This window comes from Anoplolepis gracilipes, chromosome 7, assembly GCF_047496725.1.
Source record: "Anoplolepis gracilipes chromosome 7, ASM4749672v1, whole genome shotgun sequence".
Taxonomy (NCBI): domain Eukaryota; kingdom Metazoa; phylum Arthropoda; class Insecta; order Hymenoptera; family Formicidae; genus Anoplolepis; species Anoplolepis gracilipes.
The window spans coordinates 11,394,448-11,407,634 of record NC_132976.1 but is presented as its reverse complement, the minus strand read 5'-3'; the positions used below and the strand labels follow the sequence as shown (position 1 = coordinate 11,407,634).

General features: G+C 36.8%; 1 protein-coding gene across 12 annotated transcripts in view; it reads left to right on the top strand.

The window, feature by feature from the left end:
• Rbp6 (RNA-binding protein 6) overlaps positions 1-13,187 on the top strand; it is a 602,105-nt gene that overhangs the window by 360,700 nt on the left and 228,218 nt on the right. The gene's annotated exons all lie outside the window — the stretch shown is intronic.

Below are 13,187 nucleotides of genomic sequence, written 5' to 3'. Positions count from 1 at the left end.
CCGCGATTTATGTCACTCGTTTTGAGAAAACCATTACCGAGATATATTATATATCATTTTGATGTGATATTAAGGGACAAACGAAAATAGTTAGCGAACTTGAAATAAAACATATCATCAAAAATCACTGCAGGTGTTTGATTTTATTAAATTGACATTAAGAGAGAGAGAGAGAGAGAGAGAGAGAGAGAGAGAGAGAGTCATGTGTGCTAATCGAACGAAATTATAAATGCGTTATATCGATTTATTGAACGTAAACTGGTCTAAAGCTCCGGAAACTGCAGAATTTAAGGCTATCTGCAAAAATAATGGGCGCGGCGGATGCTGCGTGAGAGAAAAGCGAGATGCGTATGATGGTCCATTCTCTGCAACCCTAAGAGAGGACGGTGTCATGTTTCTTGATGTCGAAGACGATGCCCTAAAAGCGTTTCTCTGACCGATCCCTTAACGCAACTTGAGCTAGTGACGGCGCGCGAAATTTTCATTTGAGAAAACAAGCGATTAGAAGAAAAACAGAAAAAGCGAAAGAAGGATACAAAGTATTTTTTTATGACACTTATATTGCCACTAACACACACACACACACATATGTATATATTATATAATATTATACTATATATAATAATATATAACTCTATATATTATATAATATGTTTTATCTTTTATTTTCCGTAAAAAATTACGTTATTTATGAATTTTATAAAGAAGAAATCTTGCTCATTTCGGATACTATACTTCTTGACTGCACATTTAAAATTATTTATAATCTTTTGATAATATATTTATTCAAGAATATATGTATATTACTCGGTATTGTTGTCGCGCATTAGACTTATACATACTAAAGACTGATTACATAACGAAGGTATAAAAATGATGAGAAATACGCAAATATATCTCATATTTTTTTGTAATGAATTTTTAACAAAATCTAAAATATATTTTTAGCGAAAGTTATTTAATAATTTATAGAGACATAGAAATGTTGCAGATATAAAACGTTTGACTTTGTATGGAACTTTAAGAGCTTTAAACAATTAACAACGGTGCTTTTCGATTTTCAAATGGATTTAAATTTAAGAAAACTTTAATTCAATTGCGACAATTTAATATCAAAAATTAAGAATATATACAATATATACTAATTGAGATCTTATTTTTCTTTTTCATCTCGAGAACTTCAGTGTACATCCTCAAATTTTTGTGTCTTCCCTTCAACATTCTGCACAAATGTGTAATTTGCGTAATGAACCGCGATCGCAAGAAGTAATCCTCGCGGCTTCTAGGAGTTTGCTGGCCAGTTCGCGTCACGCGACTTGGCAAAAGGGAGAGCACGAAGATGAGGAAAAACGAGGATAAGGCCAGCAGAGAAAGGAAGAGACGATGAAACAGTCCATTTCACCTGTTTCTCTTGCTCCCTGTCTTTTTTTTTCTCTCTCGTTCTTCGTCTGCTTCCCCTTCCAACCTCCTCAACTCGCCTCATAGAGGCGCATTCTCAGGCGATCCATTTCCAGATTAAACACGCGTAAAACTCCACTCTCATGCGGTACACAAGAACTACGCTCCTCTCTCTCTCTCTCTCTCTCTCTCTCTCTCTCTCTCTCTCTCTCTCTCTCTCTCTCTCTCTCTCTCTCTCTCTCCTTTGCTTTCTTCTCCCTTCCGGTTCCTCTCTTTGCGTTTCAGGTCTTCTCTCCCCTTCGAACATATGTAGGGAACTTGAACATTCCCTTTGCTCCACACCCTAGAAAGTAGATGACAGAGGAAAAGATTCGCATGCTATGATTTAAAATCTTCCCAGAAGCGAATTCCTTAGCTTCTGACAAACTGGAAATATTTGCTTAATTGTGCAATATCTCGAGCAAGCCGATTAATATGGTAATATCAAAGAACATGAAACATTTTTAAAATATACCAATTGTATAGAGTATCATACCATTTATTATTAAAATGAACTAATTTTGAGTATGAGGAAATAACGGAATATTCTTAAGTATTCACGTGACATATATTTCTAATATTTAAATTCGCTACAAAATTACATTAAACATTTATATTAATATAGTAATATTGATATTCTATAAATATTAATATTAATGAATACCGGTAAGGGATAAGAGTAATAAATGTTTTAATGATATTTCCGTCACGCGATCTTATTAAAGTTATTGGCAACGTCTGTTTCCTTAACAGACCAATTTCCGGTTATCGGGCATGTTCGAGACGAGGTCAGGGTCAGCCGAGATCGATGAGAACGACGTTAACGAGGCGCTGGATGCAGGCACGGACGAGGGGTACTCCGAGGCAAGCGTTATCGTTTAAGATGGGACGTGACGTCGAAATGGAAAGTACGAAGGGAGAACCGCGCGACGAAGGGGGAGAGTGAGAGATGCGTGCGAGGCATTCGGAGCACAAAGCTCGTCGGGATGACGGGAATGTTTTGCTAGGGGTGGAAACAACGGCACGGCTCGACGCGACTCGCGCAAGATAGGCAAAATGAGAGATACAGGGTGGGACCTATTGAGCTCGTCGTGCGGCTGTGCTGCGCGCATATTAACACGTCATAATAATTACGAATGTAATCAGCGACGCGCGCGAGAGCTTCCTGAATCGCGCATTTTGCTTTCATTTCAGTTGGCCGCCTCTTGCTTCTCTGAGGAAGAGCGGACTCGCGCGACGTAGATGAAAGATCTTTCCCCGTGAGGGTAGAATAAAAGTTCTGGTATGAAGCGTGAGGGGGAAGGTTTTGCCAGGGATTTTCACGCTATGATATCTCGCTACGTCAGTTTGTGTAACGAGACTGAGACTCATTAAAAGTGAATAATGTTGAACGAATGTAATTATATTAACACAAATGTAAGATATTTTTTTTACAAGTAGTGTATTATAAAAACAATATAATATTTAATCGGTAAAAAAAAAAAAAATAAGAAGATTAAGGGGACGAAAAATATGCAGAATTATTATCAAACATTATTATGCTTCCGAAATAAATGCCATATGACAATTTCATTGTTAAAAAAGTAAAATTCTCTGATCCTTTTGACAATTAATACAACGATTCTGACTTTGATTCTCAAATGTTGGATTTAATAGCGCACAGAAGATACAACAAGGAAGGGCGACAGTTTCCAAAGAGAAACATTATAATCCATTGTACAAGTTGGAGAACGAAGAGCGACGGAAAGTCTTAAGTAATCGTTAGAAAATCAATGGCGAGTTCTCAGGCGGTGTCTCACGGACAATGTGCAATAATCCACGGTCGAGAGCCGAGGAAGCTGCAGCTTTTCCCACGAAATAAGCGGTTAGACAGTCGAGAATTGGGGAACGTGTTGGAAACGCGGAAGTGTCCTCCATCATCGAAGTTGCAACTTGTCGGCTAATTGCATAGTTCGTCTTCTTGCCTGCAAATATCCAAATCGTTACGAATACTTGGTCAAACTTGAGCTTTCCTCTTTCAATCTTTTTGTATTTTCTACGCGTTTAATTTATAGGATTATGCTTTGTAAATATGCGCTTTGCTATTTAATATGCGAGAAGTAATTATATATTTCTTGAAATTTCTTGAATAATTCTAAAATGAAACTAAAAACAGTGATAATCACTTCAATGTCAAATATTTTTGAGATATGAAATGATCGAAAGAAGTATGTAATAATTTCAAATTTTGGGACATAGAAATAAAAATTAAAGAATATATTTAATTGAAGACTTAAAAGTATCATATTCGATTTACTCGCGCGGCATTTATGTAATTGATGAAATAAATAATAATAATAATAAGTATATATCTTAAATATAATTGTACACACACAATTGCGAAAGTACTTGATGTAGGATAAACTTGGGTAAGATAGCCATAGTTTTTTAAAATGCAAAAAAAACATACTTTTATTTTTGTTATTTTTTAATAGTGTTTAGCACATTATCTTCACTGAAGCTTAAATTACGTAATATTATGGAAATTAAAAAGAAAATATTTAATAGAAATTTTATATTATCAAAATAGTACAACATAAGCATTGGCCCAACTTTTAAGGAAAAGATGAGCATAGTGACGAAAAAATGACGATTACGATAGCTTAACTGCAATTTATTCGACGTTGTAGCAGTTTTTAGTGGACGAATGAAAAGCTTTGCAGGTAGTGAAAAGTAAAAATATGATATAAAATTCACACTATCGTTATTTTGAATAATGTATACACATAAGCTACTGTAAATATCGATTATCTTTGATAATGACTAAAATAGCGCACTATGTAGCGATTATTTCCGTATCATCTTTCCTCGTATGGCTATCATACCCTAGTTTACCCTATTTATATTAAAAGCTACTATTATATTAATTGCAATCGTCTGGCAAACGGTCATTCGTCGCCTGAGGAATTTTGACGCGTCTGCTAAATCGGAATTCTTGGCGTTGCGCGAGATCTTCCGTCGTGGAATCAAAAACACAAGTGGACGAGACGGAGACGCGTTGTTGTTCCGCTCGCTTAAATAATTCATAAGCAATATCGCGCCGTGGGTCGCGGTCACGTCTCGACTTCCCTACTGATTGGCTCGAATTTACGAGCCATTGTCGCCTGATTGGCCGCGCTTGTGCGACGGATGGTGGTTTCGTAAAGAAAAGCACTTTATCGCCCGAGAGCATTGACGCGCTAGGCGAGCGGCGTCGTCGGCAGGAGGAAAGAGCGTGAAACGCTTTCGGTAATTCCTCTAAGGCTCACCGTTTTCTCCCGTTTCTTCGCCGCCAACCGCGCTCCCGATTTAACCCCCGTCGAATTCCTTCGTCTCGCACAAAAGCTCCTCTCGAGATATACCAATAGAAATGGGAAACATCAGCGCTCACTCGCTCTTTCTCTTTTTTCTTTCTCTCTTTGTGTATTCCCTCTTCTTTCTAACATTTGCTGCTCTTTGTGCGGTATTTGTTGGTGCCATTTCATCCGCGAGACGATACCGTCAGATATGTACTTGGACTAGATGTACTTATGGATACGATTATATAATTCCTGTATCAATCGAATCTCAAATTGAATGTTTGCTAAAAAGATTTATTTTTTTTTTTTTTAGATATTTTTATGATTTATTTTAATATGTATATTTTTTAACGTAAAAATGAAAATACTCAAGAACGTAGCAACAAAAATGACAATATTCGAAAGAATAGGTTAGTGTGTATTTTTTTTTATTTCTTTTTATTTTCTTAGATTACGTTTATCATATCCGTGTGAAATTTCGGCGCAACGTATCGATGCTTCGAAACCATTGCGAAAACTCACCTGAAGTTTCTACGATACCTTCTTCCGCGACGACGGCGTGAGTTTGCGAAGGGATATTATTATGCCCGCTACACACGCCCTCGCGAGTTGCAATTTTGGTTCGGTCTGGTAGACCTCGTTGCCTGTGACACTTTGACGCAAGCTCGGAGCAGAGAACGGTGTCCGGAGAGCGCCTGTACCAGGCAGTTATGAGTTGCTTAATTGTTTTGTCACTGTTCGTCCCGACCTCGTAGCGGCAGCAACGTTCTCGTTGTCGTCGCTGTCGTTTGTCTACGCCACGGTAGAGTTTCTCGAAATCGTTTCCGGAATAGCCACGACTTGACCCTCAATAACTTGGACCGCGGACGAGATTCTGATCGCGCAAAATCGACAGAGAGGGTTGCATTGTTTGCTGAAGATAAAGTTTGCAGTAATCATAGCGGACCGGCAGCGAATCGACAGCGCAATTTGTCTGAAGTAATTTAATTTTGATAACCTTTGATAAATATTGAGACAGACGCATTCTGCTTCCTGCATCAAATTTCTAAAAAATTATTCCTTGTAACAGACTCTTTAACATTTTAGATATGGCATATCATATAGCATGAAATATAATAAACACAATAATTTTGCGCTTTTTTAATTTTACATAATTAACTTATAGTATTATTATCATATATTTTTATATAATTAACTTTTATCGGGCATTTTGTTTTATTACGATACTAGCAGAAGATTATTTCTAGAAACATTCCACACATTATATTTTTTGTCATTTAAATTTCTTTTTTATTATGACACAGTATCAGATTACAAATAATTCTAGTTTATTATACGTTTTGTGTTATTTTGCATTTGTATCATTAGTATAATTTGATACGTGCAAAATTTTTTATAAAACTATATACGTTTTATATATGCATATAATTCTCATGTGACTATGTACTATAAATTCTTCTTTTAACTTTTAATTATTATCTATTCGTTTTGATATTTCTTTTTGCTCTATTGCTGTCGATATAAAGAGTCATCCAGATGGCAACCGTTAAAGGGATACATCGTGCTATGATATTGGCTGGCGCCGAATGTCGGTGACGCTGTCGAAAAGACTTCTGACAAGCGTTGTTATTAAAAATCTGAAGAAGCGTGTGCGCTCGATGCTCTAGAAACGAAACAGGCATCTGCCGTCTGAGAGAAAATTTGTGAGATAAGTTATCTCTATATATTCGATATTTAAAGTAGAATCTTTTATATATTAAAAAAAAAAAACAAAATATTAGTAAAACATTCACGCATTCCGGATAAATTGCATTGTTCGGATGACAAACTTTTTTGCTGAATTTTTTCAGTTTTTTTTTTAGAGAGATAGAAAGTAAGCTTAACTTGGTTTGGTTCAGCCACTCACCTGATCGAAACAGAATAAAGTTAAAATCAGTAGCATAAATTTTATTTTCTAATTACAGAGTGGTAATCTATTTGAATTAATCTTTGTTTACGCGATCGACCTTTTTCGATGTGTGACGTTTCGTTAAATATTTCTTTTACGTACGATGGAATCGCATTAAGCGAGCCTTTTTTATGATTCTGGGAACTTTCATTAACGAGATTTTCCGGGGTTTCGTTTCGACCGACATCGCAATAACGACATATTCGTCGCGTGGGAAAAATAATGTGCGCCAAATCGAAACGGGAGTTCATTTTTATCGCCTATACATCTTGACGGTAGTCGCGGCGGAATCGAGAACAAGACGCCAAAGGGTCTTGGTACGCAGCTGGCGCGAATATTAAAAGCAATCGCTCTCAGTCCCGTGTAATAACTGACCGCCCGATAGTATATAGTTGTACTTACAGTTGTACCTGCCTGTGCTTTGCAATCCGCATTTGTGTGAATAGAATAATAATCGACGTGAAATTATTTTTATCTAATTTGACACTTTTGAAGAAAAATTTTATACCTGTACATAAAACTCTTTTAATAATAATTAACACGTTTAAAGTACTTTTTTCAAACTTTAGGCATTGAAAATTCTTTAATAAGTAGATAAGGCTTAAAGAGAAAAATTAAATTACGTTTTATATAATAACGCAAAAAATAATTAAAATTTAGCTTTTAGTTACTTTAAGACTTGAATTTAATTCAGGATATTTAATAATGAAAAAATTGTAGTAAATGATAACATTTTAGTTTATATTTTAAAAAATCGAACCGTTGAGGTCATCAAAAAATGAAATTATTAAAATTTATCATCTAACAAGTACAAATAGGAATCCAACATTAACGATGACACATTTTGTCTCGTAATTACACTCACAATCAGAGAATTTTTTTTTCATCGATACAATAGCGGATGTGTAAAGTTTGGCGAGAATGAGATGCACGAGAAATGAAACAACAATGTTCCATCATCGTAAAACTAGAAAAAAGCTCGCGAATGACAAAGGTAGTAGTATTTTGTTCAAAGACCCGAGTTATACGAACCGAATACATACGACATTGCTGACAAGAGTGTCTAAAGATTAAAGTCCAGTAAAATAACCTAAATAAAGCGGAATATATGTAACATATATAACATATTATTAACATTTCATATAATTTTCATAAGTTCTAATCGATTTTTGTGAAAATACTAGTATAAAGATAAGTGAAGATGATCGCCTTGAAACTGTCTTCTAAGAAAAAGTTAGCATTAATTTTTGTCACTAAAAGTTAATTAGAAAGGATAATAAAGAATTGCAAAAATAATTTTCTCTTAATAAACATTTCTGAAAATTGATAAATCTAAAAGGAATTATGTTCTTTTAGTTCTTTTCCATGGCTCTTAGGTAATTCCTCTGTTTTCACACGGAGACGATGACGTCGACGAACGAAATAATGGGAGGGAAACGAAGAAAAAAGACCGATCGTCCAGGGCACGGCGGAAATGATCAGTTGCAAAATCGCAGTCGCGTATTTGCCTTTAATTTGCCGAGCGAATTAACCGAATATTTGAGACGGGCAAACGCTGTGTCCGTACTATTGAGGTTGGGGATGGAAACGAATCGGCAGTGTCTGAAATTTAATAATAATTCTCTCGTCTCCAAATCCCCACATCGCCAAATATGACATCCTCGATGAATTTCCTTTCTCTATCGCCGCCCCGCTGCGCGAGTTCGATGTTGTCCGAACAGAGACTACTCGGGATAGAAATAAATTATAAGCACTCTCTTTGTTTAAATAGCTAACGAGCCGACGGAAAACTATTTCGTGGAAATAGAAACCGTACAGTGGATAAATAGGCTATATAGATTTATTTCTTAAGATTATTACTTGTTGCTATGGTGCTAAGAAGAAGTCGTGCTATTTCTCATTTCATTAAAATAATTAAAAAAAAAAAAAAACCGGGAATTACTGCAGAGAATATTGAAGATATTGGAAAAATTGAATGTAGAATAATCATATCCTTGACGATGTAAATACTTGGATGGCCCAATTGTTGAGTTTAGATTATTTAAAAAAATAAATTTCGACGCTTTAATGACGAATGGTTCACGTGTACGCAGCTTTGGAATTCGGCCGTCGTAATTCGAGCCGCAAATCGTTCGTTCCCTCGACGTTATAATAGAAACTTTAACGTTATACGGCCTCCCCGGCTATTTCCATGTCTCTTCTGTCTTTAGTACGTGCGCGCGGCCACATACCTCGTATAACAATTTAACCAGCATTCGAATTCCTACGGAATTAGCGCGAGTTCGCCTGTGAAATTTCTCGTTCGCGTTATCCGCGGATGCAGTTTGCTGTGAGAGAAGCAACGAGAGAGAGAAGAGAGAGAGAGAGAGAGAGAGAGAGAGAGAGAGAGAGAGAGAGAGAGAGAGAGAGAGAGATAAACCGGAAGAGAGGAGAGAATTGAGGTTTCGAAGGGAGACCGCTTACGGTCGCGATGGGGGTAGCGGCGGGAGGGGGTGAGGTACGGGGGTTTGCGAAGAATGGCGTCGTGAATTACTTTTCCAAATGCTCCCGATCCGACTCGAGGCTCTCTTTTCTACCGAGCCCCTTCAGGGTAGAAGCATCCAGGGGTAGGTGGCTCTTCCAATTTCCAGGCGTGCCAACCAGATTGAATTTCTATCGTCGACGACGACGACGACGACGACGACGACGACGACGACGACGAGGAGGAGGAAGACGACGAGGAAGACGACGACGGTTGGCGGCCGATCATTTCGCGAGATATCGGGTAACTGGGTTATGTTTGCGAAAATGGCTTCGAGCCTCTCGATTTTTCTCGGTAATGCTACCCTCTCCGTTCCTGATAATGTTCTCTTTCTCCTTTCCCAGTTTCCACGTGCTTGCGTTCTCTTTCGTCTCTATCTTTTCTCTCTATGTTTTGTTCCATCTCCTCGTTACCAACTCTCTGCTCTTTCCCGCAAAAACTATCGTTCGGTGAGACGAATCAAATGAATGCGACATCGAAGGCTCTCACATTGATCGATCGAACGGTCGCGAATTGTGTCTCGTTGACAAACGTTTATTACATCAGATAGAAAACAGTGATTACGATAGATAGCATCGTCACCTTGATATTTATCACTAGGCAATGCAATTTGATTCTCAAAGAAATGAGAGTTTGATTTTTATTGTAGAAACGTTGATTACAAGTATATTAAAATTCAACTTGTGGAATATAGTTATCAAATTAAGTAATCTAATTAAATATTAGAGGACTTTATAAATATAGAGGAAAAAAATGAAGGATAGTAATTTTGCAACAGATGCAGGAGATGTCTCGGATGATTAATACATGTGATTTTTTCCTGTTTTGTTTATCCTCACTAGTCTAGCCTACATGTACCAGAAGTATATCGTTGGTTGTTCTAGTTTCTCAGTATATGTATATATTCGAACCATAGTTATAGTATGCAACTTTGTATCCGACGTACGACATGTACAGCGAAATCCGTTGCAAATAGCTCCTACGGGTGCAGTAGCGAAGTTTGAAACGTACTCTTCCTTCATCCCCGCCTACCTTTTCGTCGTATCGGCAGGCGAGATCAGAAGAAGAGGTATTACCGAAGCGAAAGAACGATGGAAAGACTCTCTCGTCGTCGTCGTCGTCGTCGTCGTCGTCGTCGTCGTCATCGTTGACGACGACGATGTCGAGACGCCTCTCGTCTAGGAGCGTGCGAGCGACCGGTGTGAACTTCGCCGTAGGGGATTATGCAAACGGGAGTGGTTCCCGAGATCGAGGGAGGAGAGAGATAGAGAAAACCGCATCGTCGGGGTGGATGATGACGGTGACGGCGGGCGGGTTCTCTTGCTTGTCATTACCACGTTCGTGGCTTCCACCGCCCGGGGTGCCGGCCGCTCTCTGTTACGAGAAGCTTGGCACACGGGAATAGTAAAACTCGCTCTCTCTCTCTCTCTCTCTCTCTCTCTCTCTCTCTCTCTCTCTCTCTCTCTCTCTCTCTCTCTCTCTCTCTCTCTCTCTCTCTCTCTCTCTCTTTCAGTTTGCGTACGAGAATACATTCTCTTTTGTTTTCTCTTTCTCTCTTTTCCTTTTTTTTTTTTATTTTTTTTAAGTAGCGCTCCGATGACGCTCTCAAAGCTAATTACAAGCGTTCGCTGGAAGCCTCGCATCGACCTGATAAAATAATTCGAGATCGTGAAAGAGTGTCAGATGAAGTAAATGAGAAAATCAGGATTTTATAATTTGTGAACGGGAGCCACAGCGCCATTTTGCGCCAATATTCATAATGTTATCGCGTATAATTTTCGATTTTATTTCTCGTTTACGTTATATACAATTATACAAGATGAAATCTTAGACAATAGAGTAGGCAAATCGTGGGTAAGAGTAGAAACTTATTTGTGTAAAATATATGCAGATAATTATTAAAATCCTTCATGTTGCTATGCATTAATTTATATTAATTTTTTTATATAATGCTTGCGATATGCATTTACTAACATTTTTTTTCCTGTCGTAAATATATGTTATCTTTTTAAAGAAATCCTGTTATGACTGTTGTTAACAGTTAGCAGAACGGTGGTAATATGGCATTGCGAAACTCAGAACTAGGTAGTCACGTTTAGCACTGAATGCGCGTCGAGAATACAGATGTTGTTTCATTTAGCATTAGAACAACTGGTGAAATCGGCTGATCCTTTCAGCGTGTTTAAGTAGTAGGATGGTATTTTCAGCAAATGCTAGTGTTAACAATAAATACTCTTGTGGATTTCCGCGAGCTTAATGTTCATGATGTTATTTATCTCACGCGGTACTGTAAGTAATACAAATCTAATGCACACATGTATACATAGAGTAGTTCACAGTAATGTAACGCATTCATTATTAGATTGTTCGTTAATACACGTAAAATAATTTGTTTGACGTCAATAGTTTTAATCTCGACAAATTAATTTATTATATTGTTCTATCTATTCTTTACATACGTGATTTAAATTTATACCTTTATGGAATAATAATGCTCGCTCGCATATACATAATTAAATTTAAATTGTAAACTTTTCGACTTAATGCATTCATACATTCTTAGAAAAATCTTTATCATATAACTTATTAATCGAGATTAAGAAAACAAGAGAAATAAATAAAATATGAAAGAAATAAACAAAATAAATAAATCAAATAAATTATAATTATATTCTAATCTTGGAATTGATATAATAATTTTATTTCGTGTAAATTATTTTTAAATTTATTTTATTATAAATTTATAAAAAGAGAATGTTGATAGCAGAAATAATTGTTTTATGGATATTGATCTGATATGATAACATATAGTAAATTGAAAGGATTGACCTAAAACTGTTAATAAAATCAAAATGATGCATGGTCAAAGATTAAATGATAGATTCGCATGGTCAATAGGAAAATGTACTAATGTATACGAAGAGTAGTTGAAATGTTGTCACGTATAATAGCGAAATGATGCGATCCAAAAGCAAGACTAATCAACATGGCTCTATTCATTGATCGAAATCAGTAGTGGTTAGGGAATTCGAGATTAGGTCTTCTGGTTTTGGCCAAAGCGTTCGGAAATACACTATATGGATATTGGCGAGGAATAACGGCTTTGAATTTGAATCTGTGACATAGAAGCTACTCACATCACTTTGCGGTCAATGGGAGAGTTGAGTATAGATCACCATATATTCACGAAAATATCATTTCGTATAAAGGAATTCTAATAGAATTTCACAACCGATATCTAAAAAATATGCTACACTATAAAATATATATATATATATATATATATATATATATATATATATAATATAATCTTAAATAAATATAAAATATATTATTATAAATAAATCTATTAAAGTATGTAGAGATTTTAAAACGCCAAAATTCAATTTTTTACTAAATTTTCTAGTATTTTTTAATCTTATTGAACATTCTATTGATCGATAAATGTATCCTATAAATTTTAAACGGCGAAAAGCGATTATCGTGACAGAAGAGAAAAGTGTTCGAGTCGGCTGATCGCGTCAGAAATTTACGTGGCTGTTGCGCCGGAAGGAAGTTCCTTGGTTTTGTGGGGTATAGAGTTCCTGGGCCTTCGCTTTTTAGTGAAGCGTGCAACATAAGGTGCGCTTATACGTTCGACTTGGTCGGTGTGTTTCATCTCCCTCGGGATGGTCCGCGAAGTGAAAAGAGGTGGCGGTGGCGGAGGTAACCGAGAGTTCGGTTAGTCGACTCGGAGTTCTCGAGAGCACCTACTCTTTATTACTATGTAATTAATTGTAATGGGGATTTCAACTGGGAAAACAGTCCGGCGAGAGAGCTTCCCCTTTTGTACGTTCGTTCATTCTTGTTTCCTCCCTTTTCTCCCCGTTTTCCCACTGCTCGCGTATAATACGTATTTTCATATTTGTTTCTTCTCTTTGCCCTCGCAAACTCGCAGGCGAATAAGATTTGTCCCCGAGTTTGA